Raw genomic sequence first — 17,774 nt, forward strand, 5'->3', positions numbered from 1 at the left:
TTTGAAATAAGTAAAATCGGAAATTCGTTTCAATATTACGGATTCGATGCATACTTTGCTTGAAAGAGATTATATTATTAACTTCTGTTAGAGCTTCCACCTGCTGAAGCGCTGACAACGTATAGTAAAAACTACAATTAATAAAAGGCCAACATTTTAAGAGACTTAAGATCGTATGTAAATATTGGCGCTACCTCTGTTTAAAACAAATATTTTCATAGCGGAGTCTGTAACCTGTCTTACGCAATCATGGACGGCCCACGTGTTCTTTAATTGCTTTACTATTTTTGACAGGCCGCCAAAAAGAAACTATTTCCCTACTAGAGCCTATTTTTAGGAGAACCTGGCGTTGACCCACTATCAACATGGAAACACTAATTTTAACCCCACAACTGCCGACACTTTATCGCCCTAAAAAGAAGCGACTGCAGTTCAACAAGCTCGGATTCACGATTTCCCTTATCAACAACATTGCTTCGAAAATTAAGAAAACTACATTTAAAATTGGCTATGGTATTTTAAAATCGGTTGAAGTGCCTAAAACAAACCTTACTATTTCCAAGGGGATTTAAAACAAACAAGATTATTTTCAACTGGTCACTAAAACAATCATTTTCAACAGGTGCCTAAAACAAACCCATTTTCAACGGGCGCCTATAACAAACCCTACTATTTCCAAGAGGATCTAAAACAAACTTATTTTCAACGGGCGCCCAAAACCATCATTTTTAACGGGCGCCTAAAACCATCATTTTCAACGGGCGACTTAAACAAACCCTACTATTTCCAAGAGGATTTTAAAAAAACTTATTTTCAACGGGCGCCTAAAACCATCATTTTTAACGGGCGCCTAAAACAATCATTTTCAACGGGCGCCTAAAACAAAACCCTACTATTTCCAAGGGGGTCTAAAACAAACTAGATTATATTCAACGGGTGCCTAAAACAAATCCTACTATTTCCAAGGGATCTAAATCAAACATATCCAACGGGCGCCTAAAACCAACACCAAAACGCAAATTTTCAACTGGTGTCTAAAAATAAAACCAAAACGCAATTGTTTTCAACAGCCGTCTAAAACCAACACCAAAACGCAATTATTTTTAACAGGCGTCTAAAACAAACCCTAATACTTCCAAAGGGCATCTAATGCCAAATCCAAATCCAATTATATTCAACCGACGCGACGTCTAATAGAAACCTAAGAAACCATTATTTTAAAGGACATCTAAAACCAACCCTACAGCTTAAAACGGACGTCTAAAACCAACCCTAATTCTTAAAACGGACGTCTAAAACCAACCCTAATTCTTAAAACGGACGTCTAAAACCAACCCTAATACTTAAAACGGACGTCTAAAACGCACCTTAATACTTAAAACGGACGTCTAAGACCAACGCTAATTCTCATAACGGACGTGTAAAACCAACCCTAATTCTTAAAACGGACGTCTAAAACCAACCCTAATACTTAAAATAGAGGTCGAAAACGCACCTAAAATACACAATCATTTTCAACAGGAGTCTTAAAGAATCCAGAGTACTTTTAATCAAGGCGCCTAAAACAAATACCGAAGTAGTTTCGCGCCTAATTCAAACCCACTATCAACGAAGTTTCAATAGCCCAAGTATTACTTACAAGTACTTCCTGAAGCAGGAACGTCAATGAAAATTACTTACTAAGTCCCTTAAACAAATCTACAATACGATTTATAGACAAAATTTATGATATAATTAAACCAAACCACAAACTTACAAAAACAGTTCAAAAATGTTTTAAAAACCCACCCAAAACTATCCAATCTCAACGTTAAAAGGAACAAAATGTTTTCACCGAATAAATTAACATAAAATTGAATTACCTGTAACAATGCTATCTTTCCAATGTGATTTAAAAGTCGCCGTTTAATTCCAAAATGCAATCAAACGTTCAAGCAGAAAATCATAATAATCCAACGATTAATGTTTTTTCGTAAGCGCGAGTCTAAAAGCGTGTTTTTTTCGGGCAACGATTGTTAGGCTTAGCGCCACTGACGCAAAAAAATTAAACGCATGATGCGATACATGCACCGTTTTCGCGTCTGGCAGAGATACAAAAACTTTCCTCGCTTCGGTTCTGCCTACTTTCTCTATCACAACTGAGCCACAGAGGAGCGGAGCTACAATACTGAAAAGAGTTTTGTAAGTCACGGAGTATTACGACTCTCCTACCACTAGGTGGCGCAACTGGTTCCTCGACGTAACGGCGTCGTCTGCTTCGCGTCGCTTAAGCGATTGGCGCGATATTTGAATGTTTAAATTCAAGATTATTTGGGAAAGTTCAATATTTTTTATTATTTATTGATTATTTTTTTATTACTTTCTGTATTTCTTTCTTTATTTGATTCTTTCTTTCTGTATTTCTTTCCTTATTTCTTTCTTTCTTCCTTTATTACTTGCTGTATTTCTTTCTATATTTCTTTCTATATTTCTTTCTTTCTTAATTTCTTTCTGTGTTTCTTTATTTATTTCCGTATTTTTTTATTTCTGTATTTCTTTTTTATTTATTTCTTTGCTTTTCTTTTTATTTATTTCTTTATTTCTTTCTGTATTTCTTTCTTTATTTCTTTCTTTATTTCATTCTTTACTTCTTTTTATTTCTTTTTTATATCTGTATTTCTTTATTTATTTTTGTATTTATTTGTATTTCTTTCTTTGTTTATTTCTTTCTGCATTTCTTTATTTATTTATTTCTTTTTTGCATTTCTTTCTTTATTTATTTCTTTCTGCATTTCTTTCTTTATATATTTCTTTATGCATTTCTTTCTTTGTTTATTTATTTCTTTATGCATTTCTTTCTTTATTTCTTTCTTTATTTCATTCTTTACTTCTTTTTATTTCTTTTTTTATATCTGTATTTCTTTATTTATTTTTGTATTTATTTGTATTTTTTTCTTTATTTATTTCTTTCTGCATTTCTTTCTTTATATATTTCTTTATGCATTTCTTTCTTTATTTCATTCTTTATTTCTTTCTTTATTTCATTCTTTATTTCATTCTTTATTTCATTCTTTACTTCTTTTTATTTCTTTTTTATATCTGTATTTCTTTATTTATTTTTGTATTTATTTGTATTTCTTTCTTTATTTATTTCTTTCTGCATTTCTTTCTTTATTTATTTCTTTCTGCATTTCTTTCTTTATTTATTTCTTTCTACATTTCTTTCTTTATTTCTTCCTTTATTTCTTTGTTCTATTATCTATGTATTAGTTATTTTATTTATTTATCGGTTGTTTTTTAATCATTATATTACGGTAGTAACTTAAATATGTATTAATATTTGTAAGTTTGACTATCTTGGGAACATTTAACTATTTTATTTTACTATTCACAGGGTGACGTGCTCTATGGACGAAAATCCCCCGAAGCAAAGAGTGTTGGGAAGGATTAAGTGAGAGCTAAAAGTCAGCGGACGCAAAACTTTGAATCTTGCTATATATAGTCTGTGTCAAGTATAGCTCTTAATAAAATTATTGCATCAAGAATAGAAATTGTTATACGTATAAAAACTTAAGTTAGTAGCCTTGAAATTGGCATTAACTACAACTTGAGCCTTTAATTTTATTCTGAGCTAGAAAAATTTTAATAACTTAGCTACACATACAATATCTTTGTTACATAAATTTAAATAAAGTTTTTTACGCGCTTGAGTTGACTGTCCCTAGATTGAGAAGTTAGTGCTCAAGAACATTCCGATTTTAGCAACTAATTTATTTATTTTTAAACTTAAGTTCCGTGTTTTACACACGGAACTTAAGTTTAAAAATAATTAAGGAGCAATTTCCAGTTCGTAATCAAATGGACTATTATCGATATATCGATAATATATATCGTCGAAAGCGTTTCCTGAAAGCACTGTACACTCAACGGTGCGTTTGCTGATTTATCTTTTATTCTTAGAACACACACCGATCTAACACCATAGAAACAACGGTGAGGTTAAGTTACCGAAGGTATGAACGTGAACGTTACGCCAGCTTGACAGTGCTGTCACGACATTCCAATTTAAGCTTCAACGAGTTTTGTTTGTATTCTTTATATCCCGAAAAAAGTCATAAATATAATACAAAAGCACTTATGCAAATTATAATGGGGGGGGGGGTGAACAGTTTTGAGTTCAGAGAGTAGAGGATTTCAAAATAAAATAGGATTCAGTGTGTTGATGTTAAAATAGCGGGAGAGGAAACGTTGCTTTCTTTTTTACAAAAGTGCAACCACGCCCTAAAATAGAAACCCAATATTTAGCTACAGGCGACAGCTAACTGGAGTTCGTTTAAAACTTCACCAAGTCCAAGTACGAATTAATTTCTACTTCGGGAGAATTGGAACCCGCGTTGAGCCGGCGAAAGTAAATGTTTAATTCGAGGGGTCGGACATTCACCAAAAATGTGGACTGGATTTTGAAATCCGAATTTCACGCTGGATTTCAAGATTTCTTGTTGGATTTTGATTTTTTTTTCTTTTATCTAAAATTTCGAGATTTCTCGACGGATTTCGAGATTTCATGGCGGATTTCGAGATTTCTTGCCGGATTTCAAGATTTCATGACGAATATGGAGATTTCTTGCCGGATTTCGAGATTTCTTGCCGTATTTCGAGATTTCGCGTCGGATTTCTAGATTTCATGCCGGATTTCAGGATTTCTTGCCGGATTTCGAGATTTCATTCCGAATATGGAGATTTCTTGCCGGATTTCGAGATTTCATGCCAAATATGGAGATTTATTGCCGGATTTCGAGATTTCATGCCGAATTTCTAGATTTCTTGCTGGATTTCGAGATTTCATGCCGAATTTCTAGATTTCTTGCTGGATTTCGAAATTTCTTGCCGAATTTCTAGATTTCTTGCTGGATTTCAAAATTTCTTGCCGAATTTCTAGATTTCTTGCTGGATTTCGAAATTTCTTGCCGAATTTCTAGATTTCTTGCTGGATTTCGAAATTTCTTGCCGAATTTCTAGATTTCTTGCCGGATTTCGAGATTTCATGCCAAATATGGAGATTTATTGCCGGATTTCGAGATTTCATGCCGAATTTCTAGATTTCTTGCTGGATTTCGAGATTTCATGCCGAATTTCTAGATTTCTTGCTGGATTTCGAGATTTCATGCCGAATTTCTAGATTTCTTGCTGGATTTCGAAATTTCTTGCCGAATTTCTAGATTTCTTGCTGGATTTCGAAATTTCTTGCCGAATTTCTAGATTTCTTGCTGGATTTCGAAATTTCTAGATTTCTTGCTGGATTTCGAAATTTCTTGCCGAATTTCTAGATTTCTTGCTGGATTTCGAAATTTCTTGCCGAATTTCTAGATTTCTTGCTGGATTTCGAAATTTCTTGCCGAATTTCTAGATTTCTTGCTGGATTTCGAAATTTCTTGCCGAATTTCTAGATTTCTTGCTGGATTTCGAAATATCTTGCCGAATTTCTAGATTTCTTGCTGGATTTCGAAATTTCTTGCCGAATTTCTAGATTTCTTGCTGGATTTCGAAATTTCTTGCCGAATTTCTAGATTTCTTGCTGGATTTCGAAATTTCTTGCCGAATTTCTAGATTTCTTGCTGGATTTCGAAATTTCTTGCCGAATTTCTAGATTTCTTGCTGGATTTCGAAATTTCTTGCCGTATTTCTAGCTTTCTTTCAAAATTTTGAAGAAATCCAGGCTGGATTTCGGATTTCATGGAAAATGAACGGGATTTCGTTGAATGTCCGACCCCTCGAATCCATCTCACGCTCTTCAGTAAACTCCTCCCCTTAATTGGTTCCCTAACGTGACGATAGATTTTAATTCTTTCTCAACTTCAGTAGAGTCGTTTTGGCTGTCAACTTGGGTAATTGGTTAAAACATAAACAACGTTTACGGCAAGCGCCTCCCAAGACATTTTAATGGCTCAACTGAAATTACACTAAACATATTTTAATTACGTAACTGTTAAGCATTGTCACTGGTTGTTTTAGGTCAAACCGTCAAAGTGTCAAACTGTTTGTTCTTAATAACAATAAAAATTTAAATAGGTTCCCATTTGGGGGAAAATATACAGTAAGTTAATGTAGTTTTGGGAAAGTTGAACAGCAGGGCCGTCTTAAGGCATGGGCTAAATAGGCTACAGCCCAGGGCCCCCAGCCAGTTTTGGGGCCCCGGAAAGGCCAGCCATACAGCTTCTACTCTAGGGGGTTTAGTTGGTTAATAATATATATGCTCATTTAATATTATGTATCTTTTAGTTACGTCTAAAGTAATTAGACTCATCGCCACATCGCGTATCATACGGTACCAACAATTTCTAAACTTAACAGCGAGTAAAAATCTAATTTTCAGAAGGCCTATGTTATACTTTTGAAATTAAAAGTTTTGGTTTGATTATTGTGTAGTTGAATTTAGACAACGGACATACAAAGACTGACCGTTGGGGATCGCAAAGGTCTTAAGAAATAATTTAGCCCGGGGCTCCAAAAGGTCTTAAGACGGGCCTAAGATTACTCAAGTAGTTGGTGTTCATTATTCATAATACATCCGAGGGACTTCGTTAACCAGTCAATAGAAGGCGTTACATTCTAGTAGTGGCGCTATTTTAAAATTCTATTTTATTTTGTATTCCAGCAATATCACCTTTTACGGACTTTGAAATCACGCTCACAAAAAATAAATGAAAAAAGAAAATTTCGTATGAAAAGCGAACGTTTTAGACATATTATTGAAAAACAGGGTTGCCATGCTCAAATTTATTTAAATTAGATTTTGGAAGTCTTCAATATTTATATTAAAATCAATTTTTATCAACATTTAAATTTAATCTAATATAACTAATTTTATCCGCGTGCCCAAAGGCAAACCCTTGTTAATTTTGTAATGATTAGATGATAGCATCCATATTTGTTTCGCGAGTTCCGCTTCACTACTGTCTTAAACCATGTGACTAATTAAAGTAGGTCAATATAATATCATGAGAGTGTATCCACCCACGACTCGGAATACCGACAATTTTTCTTCTAATTGGAAGTAATTAACCGTTGCCATAATGATTCGTTTTGCTGTTCAGGATATCAACAGCCCGTGTATTGCGCAAACTTAGAAAATTCACGCTCGTTATTAAATTTAATTAAAAGATCTATCGCGTCGTCGTGGGTACAGTGACACCGAGGCAGAGACACATTTCTGTTGGTGGGAAAAGGGTTGCTAGGAATGTCAGCTTTCCGGCGTGGACGACGATATCTTTAGAGGGACTATCTATGACGACATTTACGGACACGGAGGGCGTGACTCAAAAACCCAAGTGTGGCTGCTTTCGGATCAGGATGTAAATAAGGGCCGTTCAAGGTCAGTTTATTAAATTCTTGGATTAGTTTAATTAATTCTTGGATTAGTTTAATTAATTCTTGGATCAGTTTAATTATTTCAGGGACCAGTTTAATTAATTCATGGACCAGTTTAATTAATTCATGGACCAGTTTAATTAATTCATGGACCGGTTTATTTAATTATCGTACCAGTTTATTTAATTCTTGGATCAGTTTATTTAATTCTCGAATCAGTTAATTAAATTCTTGGATTAGTTTAATTAAATTCTTGGATTAGTTTAATTAATTCATGGATCAGTTTATAAATTTCTTGAATCCGTTTATTTAATTCTCGAAGCAGTTTACTTAATTATTGGATCAGTTTATTTAATTCATGGATTAGTTTATAAATTTCTTGGATCCGTTTATTTAATTCTCGAAGCAGTTTACTTAATTCTTGGATAAGTTTGTTTAAGTCTGGGACCAGTTTATTTAACTATTGGACCAATTTCTTTAATTCTTGGAGAAGTTGTTCTTAATTCTTGGATCAGTTTATTTAATTATCGTACCAGTTTATTTAATTATCGTACCAGTTTATTTAATTGTCGTACCAGTTTATTTAATTATCGTACCAGTTTATTTAATTATCGTACCAGTTTATTTAATTATCGTACCAGTTTATTTAATTATCGTACCAGTTTATTTAATTATCGTAAAAGTTTATTTAATTATCATACCAGTTTATTTAATTATCGTAAACGTTTATTTAATTATCGTAAAAGTTTATTTAATTATCGTAAAAGTTTATTTAATTATCGTACCAGTTTATTTAATTATCGTACCAATTAATTTATTTATCGTACCAATTTATTTAATTATAGTACCAGTTTACTTAATTATCGTACCAATTTATTTTATTATAGTACCAATTTATTTAATTATCGTACCAGTTTATTTAATTATCATACCAGTTTATTTAGTTATCGTACCAGTTTGTTTAATTCTTGGACCAGTTTGTTTAATTCTTGGATCAGTCTATTTAACTATTGGACCAGTTTATTAATTCAAAAACTGAGAGGTGAATGGTCCTCGGAGACTAGTTTATTAATTCTATGATTATTATGGTACGATTAAATCACTGGTTAAAATGATCTGTTAGATTACTGTTTACGCGAAACAATGCAATTGAAATCACATTTAGGAGTACTATGTTCGAAAAACGACGGATTATTTGTATTCATATAAAATAAATAGGAAATGTAAATCTCTAAAATTCGTAAGTATTACAAGTAACGTGAATAATCGGTATTATAACTTAAATCGCAATTTTATTTCTAACGATGTTTGTAGGTCGAGATTAAATAATCAAAACGACAATCTAACGTAGGTTTTCAATGAAATACATTTAATCTGGATTATTGTAAAAGTAATAATTCTGGGAAATACATTTTCAATGGACTCTTAAAAGTAATCCCTGACATACAGAAATGTCAAATTTGTAAAAACATAATGGAGAAAAACCAAAAGTTATTTCGAACCAAAAATTTTACCAACTATAAATTGTAATTTGGGAATATTATAAAACCAAAAAAAAACCCTAAGTTATATAGAACCAAAAATTTTACCAACTATAAATTGTAATTTGAGAATATTATAAAACCAAGAAAACCCTAAGTTATATAGAACCAAATAAGTTACCAACTGTAAATTTTAATTTTGAAATATTATTTTTCTAAAAGTAAAACCAAGAAAACCAAAGGTTTTTTAGAACCAAAACCTTAACCAACTATAAGTTCTAGTTTTGGAATATTATTTTGTAAAAGCAAACCAAGAAAATCCAAAGTTATTTTAAACTAAAAAATAACCGACTATAAATTGAAATTTTGGAATGTTATTTTTGTAAAAAGAAAACCAAGAAAAACAAAAAGTGATTTCGAACCAAAAATTAACCAAATACATATAATAACTTTGGAAAAATAATTTTCAATAGCCCAAACGTAAAAAAAAAAAACATTTCGAACCAAAAAATAACCAACTATAAATTGTAATTTTGGAATGTTATTTTTGTAAAAAAAAGGAAGAAAATCAAAAATTGTTTCGAACCAAAATTTAAACTGTCTATAAATTTTATTTTATTTATTTATTTTGTTTCAAAAACCAAAACAGTGAGGAACAAAACCTTTATTTCGAACCAAAAATTGAAGCCACTATATAAGTTATTACTTTTGGTCGATTTTATTGGATTTCTCTTCAGCCGAAAAAAATATAATATTTTTCATAGATGTCAGCACCTATCCAACAGATGAAAAGGCTTCATATTTCCTCAAGCGAGAAAAAGAAACCTCTAACCAAAAGTCATCGAAAGAAATTGCTTGAGACCCTATTATTAAACAGCTAACTAGCAGTCTATGGCTATTCCGTACGGCAACGTAACGTCACCGAAAGCTCCGATTAAACGTAAGGGAGAGTTGGCTGACGTCAAAGGGGGGGGGGGGGGTGCAATCGGTCATTGCTGGAAAGTTTCGTCGTCACGAGATATTCCGTGCGCTTGTTTTTGTACTTCGTTGGGCTAATCTCTCGATACGCAACGGACAGAACGAACAACTAAACTATTTAACTTTCTAGTTAGGCCTTGGCTACAATTTCTAGCCACTTTCACAGACCCCCTCCCAAACCCAGAGTTGGGCAAAACTCGGAGTGAATTTTTGCCATTGATTTTCCCCGACACTTTTCTCACTCCCGAATAAAAAACTCCACTCGTGAGAGTGGAGTTTTCACTTTTCCGTCAATCGCCGAGTGAGCTCGCGGGAAAAGAGTAAAGGAAGTCAAGGTCAGCTCTTTCGCTCTTATCAATTTTCAAGACAATTAAAAGAATTGAATTTAAATTTAAATTAATGACTTTACTGGAGTGCGTGGTGCCATCTATTAACGGAAAGGGAGGTTAAAATATACCTTTTGAAACGAATTCGAATCTCCCGCCTTAAATTTCAAGTTTTCCGCAAAGAATATGACTGAAATGAGTGACCTTGACTAATCTCACTCTTTGAGGAAGAGTGAACTCGGCGAGTGGCGAAAAGCGAATGTGGGAAAGAGTGAAGACTTTTATTTGATTCCACTCTCACCTTTGATTGAGAGTGAAACTCTTAGAAATCACCAGCGATTTTGCCCAGTCTGGCCACGGCAACCGAAACGCGACGAGTTCAAATAAGGTGCAAAGCCGTAACTAACCCTTGGTCATTCTCCAAATGTCGAAACGTGTTTTTCACCTGGTAACTATGTTTTCCCAACTGTGTTGACCCATGTATGAAGTGCCAAATCTATATATGACATTATATTATGTACTATAATATTTTATGTTATATTATATTATATTATATTATATTATATATTATTATATGTTATGTTATATTATATATTATAATATGTTATTGTATGTTATGTTATATTATATATTATAATGTGTTATGTTATGTTATATTATATATTATAATGTGTTATGTTATGTTATGTTGTGTTATATTATATATTTTAATGTGTTATGTTATGTTATGTTATGTTATGTTATGTTATGTTATGTTATGTTATGTTATGTTATATTATATATTATAATGTGTTATGTTATGTTATGTTATGTTATGTTATATTATATATTATAATGTGTTATGTTATATTATATATTATAATGTGCATTTCCCTGAAGGTACCTCGGTACTGTTGAATTGCACATTAAAAAAAACATTTCATTTCCTTTCATTTCATGTTATATTATATTATATATTATAATTTGTTATGTTATGTTATGTTATGTTATGTTATATTATATATTATAATATATTACGTTATATTATATATTATAATATGTTATGTATATTATATTATATTATATATTATAATACGACATGTTATATTATGTATTATAATATGTTATGTTATATTATATTATATATTATAATACGTTATGTGAAATTAAATATTATAATACGTTTTGTTATATATTATAATACGTTATGTTAGATTATATATAATACAATACGTTGTGTTATATTATATATTATAATACGTTATGTTAAATTAAATATTATAATACGTTTTGTTATATTATATATTATAATACGTTATGTTAAATTAAATATTATAATACGTTTTGTTATATTATATATTATAATACGTTATGTTAAATTAAATATTATAATACGTTTTGTTATATTATATATTATAATACGTTATGTTAGATTATATATAATACAATACAGTGTGTTATATTATATATTATAATCAACTGTTTTAGGACTCTATACCTCAGTGTGTTGAGCTCCAAACTTACCTATACGACGCTCTGTCTTGGGGGTGCAGAGGAAATTTATTGAACTTGCCCATACCTACTTATTAAAGAAACGACCCTATGACTACACATACCTTCTAGACTGTTTGAGCCTTGAAACTATCGAACTGTATAAAGACAAACTATGCAAGTACGCAACTAACTTGAAATAAATACGATAAACAAATTGATATATTAGTAAATAGTAAGTAATATACTATAGAGACAGATACTTCATGGTTTAAAATAAACTTTTATTAAAAAGAATATTGTAGAAGCATTTATGAAATTGATATATTCTTTTGTCAATTCTAGAGGTCGGCGGAACAAATAAATTAACCGCAAAAATTTCAAATAATCATTAAAATTAGTATAATTTGTTTTATACGAATAAATTATACGATTTAACATGCAAAATTAATATTTTTTTTCGAATATTTCTGAATAATTATCGGTTATGGATAAATATAAACAATCGTATAATTTCTTATTCAAACGCCGACCTCTTGTAAATTATCTACAATCATAATATGAAAATAACGTAATTATTGGAAATATATCTCCTGCATACGATTCATTGTAAATATATCTTCTACAAACGTTTCGATACTAATATATATCATATGTCCGTATTCATTGTAGATATTCAATAGCGGTTGATTCATTTGTGCTTTACTATATCCAATATGGTATGAATATAAAATTAACAATGATAAAATACAAAAAAACAAATATAGTAAAAGATTTAGGTGTTTGTATAGATAAGAAAATGCATTTCAACGATCATATTGAAAAAGTCGTACTTGAAAGCAAACGTAAGCTACATGGTATCTTAAGAATTGCAAGCAATTTGAATAGTCCGAAAGTTTTTATCCAACTATATAAAACCATTGTCAGACCAAAGTTAGAGTATTGCAGCATTATATGGGGTGGCTGCAGCAGGGGAAATATAACTAAGATTAGATTCATTAGATTGTTGCATTTTTATTTTTGGGAAAATAATATTTGGAAACATAAAAACTATGACTATGAAAACATATTAAAAAAATGTAACTTATTAACGATACCTAACAGACGGAAATTTCTTGAAATAATCTTCATAATAATATAGACTGTATGCAATTTATTAATACGTCATTGTTTAGAAACCATCTTAAAAAAACACTTCTGACCAGCTCGATATAACAAATAAGGATTGCGAAATGACATACGTTATCCAATATAAGTTTCTTTCATTTTTTGTGCAATGTCTTAAAATTTTCATATTTTAAACGAATGTAATATGTTTTATGTCAAAACGAAGCTGGAAAATTCGACAATTTCTTTTATTAATATAACCTTTAATGTAATGTAATATGACCACCCTGTATATATCTGAAAAGTGTTTTTGTAAACATGTTTATATGCAGGTAATAAACTCGAATGGAATTGAATTGAATTATGTTATGTTATGTTATGTTATGTTCTGTTATGTTATGTTATGTTCTGTTATGTTATATTATGTAATGGTCTGTTATGTTATGTTATATTAAATTATATTACTCTATATTATGTTAAGTATTGTTCTATTTGTTATATTAAATTATATTACACTACACTACATAACATTGCATTACGTTACATTACATTACGTTACATTACATTACATTAAATTACGTTACAATACGTTACGTTACGTTACATTACATTATACTATATTATATTACATAACACTATATTACATAACACTATATTACATCACACTATATTACATCACACTATATTACATCACACTATATTACATCACACTATATTACATCACACTATATTACATTACAAGATTTGTAAGATGGTTTTAGATCATTCAAAATGGTCACGCTCTTAAAGGGGTACATTTTTTAAATTCGAGAAATCATCATTTTGGTAAAATTAACATAATTAATATTAACTAGAGGATCTTAAAATAAGGTAACTTTCTCGTTGACGTGACGCACAGTCTCACAGAAACAGTAGCTAAAATTCGTAGTTTTTAAATGCTCACGTACGGAGAAGCTATCGCCATCTATCTCGTCAACTTCAAACTACATTTAAAATAAATTTAAATAACGGCTGTAAAAAGATAAAATTGAAAATAAAATAACATAATATTAAATAGGGTACAAAAAATAAAAAAAATAATTAAACGATATTTATTTAACACTTTGTTTGCCCTAAAGATGACCCTGTCGATGATTTTAAATATTAAAATGTTAAATCCTGTTGTTTTTCATTTAAATAAAATAAATAAATAAATAAATAAATAAATAAATAAATAAATAAATAAATAAATAAATAAATAAATAAATAAATAAATAAATAAATAAATAAATAAATAAAATGGCGGTTTTTCTTCACCCTAACTGAATAGCACTGAACTGAGCTGAGCTGCACTGAACTGAACTGAACTGAACTATACTGGAATAAAGTAGTTCTGAAATTGTGAGTCACTTATTCTTACCAAGCTTAAATTTGTTCTTGACTGTGAAAAATTAATTATAATTGGTAATTAATGCTAGAAAAAATTACCAATTCATACTAAAAACTTATATTTTTATGCTCAATGAAATAATTTTATTTAGAATTTAAAAGTTAACTCAAAAGGGTTTTTCTTATTTTTTTTTGGGTACTTTTGGTAGGATCCAAGGTAGGCCATAACCTTTCTAGGAACATTGGGTCATAAGATAGCTCGCTGGCACCGCCACTGCAGACAGAAATACGATAATGTACGCTAATCCTTAACCATAATTTTTTATAACATTTATCTTTTAAAGTACTGATAAGAGAAAAAGTTGAGGGAAAATCCCTTCTCGGGAAATATAAAAGTAAAACTATCGAGACAACAAGGACAAAAAGTGGTTGCGTTTGAAGCTCTATTTCAAGCAAAAGGTCGTTGCGTGTGTAGAGCTCTGTATTTTAAGCAGAAAGTGGTTGCTTTGAAGTTATATTTCAAGCAAAAAGTGGTTGCCTTTGAAGTTATATTTCAAGCCAAAAGTGGATTGCCTTTGAAGTTATATTTCAAGCCAAAAGTGGATTGCCTTTGAAGTTATATTTCAAGCCAAAAGTGGTTGCCTTTGAAGTTATATTTCAAGCCAAAAGTGGTTGCCTTTGAAGTTATATTTCAAGCCAAAAGTGGTTGCCTTTGAAGTTATATTTCAAGCAAAAAGTGGTAGCGTTTGAAGTTCTAAACGTGGTTACGTTAGAAGCCCAAATTCCAGCATAATGTTAGGACCACTACTCAAAGGCAAAAATAAAACTTTGTTAATTCTGGCGGGCTTACACTTAGCCATCGGGTACGGTTTGCAAGAATACTCTTTCCATTGTGCCGGCGATTTATTCTGGAGTTTGTACGATCCCATCTGGGAATATTTGGCGTACGCTAATTTGATATTAATGTTCGCGGTGACGATTACCAAAAACGATAGAACGGGCGTCAAACTCGCCAAAAAGTCAGCAAAGATTTCGTTACTGGTATCAGTCGCTGGTTATTTGTCGTACTTGGATGCTTGGAACAGTTATGACGTGGATGTATCCGACTACTTTTTCTACGACATTTGTTTATTGTTACCAGAAATGATTATTTTGAAGTTTAAATAATTTAAAGGTAAGACGATTATTTACACTTTTAATTACAAAAATATAGCCAATGCTATCCGAAGTAATAATAATAATCTACATCTAGTGACTTTTAAAGACTTTAAATTCAGTTGTCCAGGTTACAATGCGTAAGAGGGTGGAGGCCAGCCCTTCATGCTACGCGAGCAACCAGCTCCTAGAAGTTTCCATTTAGGCCATAAAAATTAAACCGAGGGGTTGGACATTCAAAGAAATCCCGTACACTTTCCAAGAAATCCGAAATTCAGCCTGGATTTCATCAAAATCCAATGATATTTTATAAAACTTGAAATCCGACGATAAATCTCGAAATCCGACGATAAATCCCAAAATTTTACGTAAAATTTTGAAATCCAGCGAGAAATCGAGGGATCCCAAAATCCCGAAATCTGATGATAAATCGAGAAATAACGAAATCCCGAAATCTGATGATAAATCGATAAATGCCGAAATCAAGAAATCAGACCAGAAATCGATAAATGCCGAAATCCCGAAATCTGTGGATTAATCAATAAATGCCGAAATCAGACCAGAAATCGATAAATGTTGAAATCAGACCAGAAATCGATAAATGTCGAAATCCCGAAATCTGTGGATAAATCGATAAATGCCGAAATCCCGAAATCTGACCAGAAATCGAGGAATCCCGAAATCAAACGAGAAATCCTGAAATCCGGGATAATAGTTACAAAACTCCGAAATCTAACAAGAAATCTTGAAATCCAGCTTAAAATCCCGGATTTCAAAATACCGTACACATTTTTTCTGAATGTCCGACCCTACATTTACCTTCGCAGTTTCGACGCGGATTCCGTTGGGCACGAATTTCCCGCCAAATCGCGGATGTGTATTAAAAAAATTCAAAATCGTTTTAAAAAAATTCAAAATCTTTTTAAAAAAATTCAAAATCGTTTCCAAAATAATCTAAATATTTAAAAAAAATAAAAATCTTTAAAAAAAAAATATTAAAAAAAATCAAAATTTCTTAAATAAAATAAAAATCTTTTAAAAAAAGTCAAAATCGTTTCCAAAATAATCGAAATATTAAAATAAAATCCAAATCTTATTCTTCCCAAACTTGTTTTCAAATGTCAACTGGAACTCAATCGAATAATATTAGCAGGATCAGGAATCCATACCTCTACTTGGAATGCTTATCGCGGCAGATTTTCGTCTCGATGTGGCTGACGGTTTTTGTGACGTCACTATGTTAACTCAACAAACAAAACGTATGAGGGGAGCCCAAGCAAATGGGATTTTTTCTCTCGTAGGCGGGGCCGAAGCCGTCAGAGTGATCTTACCATACGCGATACACCAGGATAAGCATTCCAAGTAGAGGCATGGATTCTTGGTAGAATAGTTAAATGGGCTCTTCTATCGTAAGAGATAGAATATAATACTTCTGAAATTTTAAAAAGTGAATTTTTATTCTAACTAGATTCCGTTGATGATGTGGATTTCAATGTGGCTAACACTAAAATAAAAATTTTGTGAAATATGATGCATTTTTATTACTACTATTACGTTGTAAATGACAAAATAAATATTATTTTTATTTTACTAATTTAGTTTTTTTCTTTAAACTAAGTTGTCTTTGGCTTGTCCCCACACTGAAGTTAACTAATATCAATGGTATCATATCATAAATTATTTTTTCACCTTATGCCACTGATAGTAGTTAGGTTTATAAGCAAGCTTCAGTTTCGTAGACAAGGGGGGGTTTCCGGGTCCAGACCCCCTTGGGCCTAACTTTGACTGTAATAAATTTCCACCCCCTTCTCGACTCCCCTCTTTACGTTCACGTACTTCGACCCTCCCCCTTGACGAATTTCTGGCTACGCCACTGGCAAGCTTAGAATACTATACAAGATAATTAGTTCTACAGGGCACTGTAAGATGGCGCTCCCACAAGATAAATTTACAAGGTAATTAGTTACACAGGACGCTGTAAGATGGAGCTCCCCCCAAGATAAACTTCCAAGGTAATTAGTTCTACAGGGCACTGAAAGATGGCGCTCCCACAAGATAAACTTCCAAGGTAGTTCGTTCTACAGGGCGCTGTAAGATGGCGCTCACACAAGATAAATTTCCAAGGTAATTAGTTCTACAGGGCACTGTAAGATGGCGCTACCACAAGATAAATTTACAAGGTAATTCGTTCTACAGGGCGCTGTAAGATGGCGCTCCCAGAAGATAAACTTCCAAGGTAATTCGTTCTACAGGGAGCAGAAAGATGGCGCTCCCCCAAGATAAACTTCCAAAGTAATTCGTTCTACAGGGCGCTGTAAGATGGCGCTCACACAAGATAAACTTCCAAGGTAATTCGTTCTACAGGGAGCTGAAAGATGGCGCTCCCCCAAGATAAACTTCCAAAGTAATTCGTTTTACAGGGCGCTGTAAGATGGCGCTCCCACAAGATAAATTTACAAAGTAATTAGTTCTACAGGGCGCGGTTAGATGGCGCTACCACAAGGGAAAATTTCCAAGGACTAGATTTATTTTTTACAAATGA

The 17,774-nt window shown here is 31.8% G+C and overlaps 1 protein-coding gene and 1 long non-coding RNA gene across 5 annotated transcripts in view; one reads left to right on the forward strand and one right to left on the reverse strand.

Annotated features, from left to right (window-relative positions):
* LOC149958587 (excitatory amino acid transporter-like) overlaps positions 1-17,774 on the reverse strand; it is a 128,338-nt gene that overhangs the window by 50,794 nt on the left and 59,770 nt on the right. Inside the window, exon 1 of one of the 4 annotated variants that reach the window (XM_090165942.1) lies at positions 1,863-2,198. The exons of the other annotated variants lie outside the window; for them this stretch is intronic. The gene's annotated coding sequence lies outside the window, so the exon portion shown is untranslated. Of the gene's footprint in view, positions 1-1,862; positions 2,199-17,774 lie in introns of those variants that run through there. 4 annotated transcript variants of the gene reach the window in all.
* LOC149958595 (uncharacterized) lies at positions 14,474-16,822 on the forward strand. Its single transcript, XR_016478311.1, has 2 exons — positions 14,474-15,251; positions 15,330-16,822. It is a non-coding gene; the product is annotated as an uncharacterized LOC149958595 (long non-coding RNA).

This window comes from Leiobunum rupestre, chromosome 2, assembly GCF_980474605.1.
Source record: "Leiobunum rupestre chromosome 2, qqLeiRupe1.1.hap1, whole genome shotgun sequence".
NCBI classification, from domain to species: domain Eukaryota; kingdom Metazoa; phylum Arthropoda; class Arachnida; order Opiliones; family Sclerosomatidae; genus Leiobunum; species Leiobunum rupestre.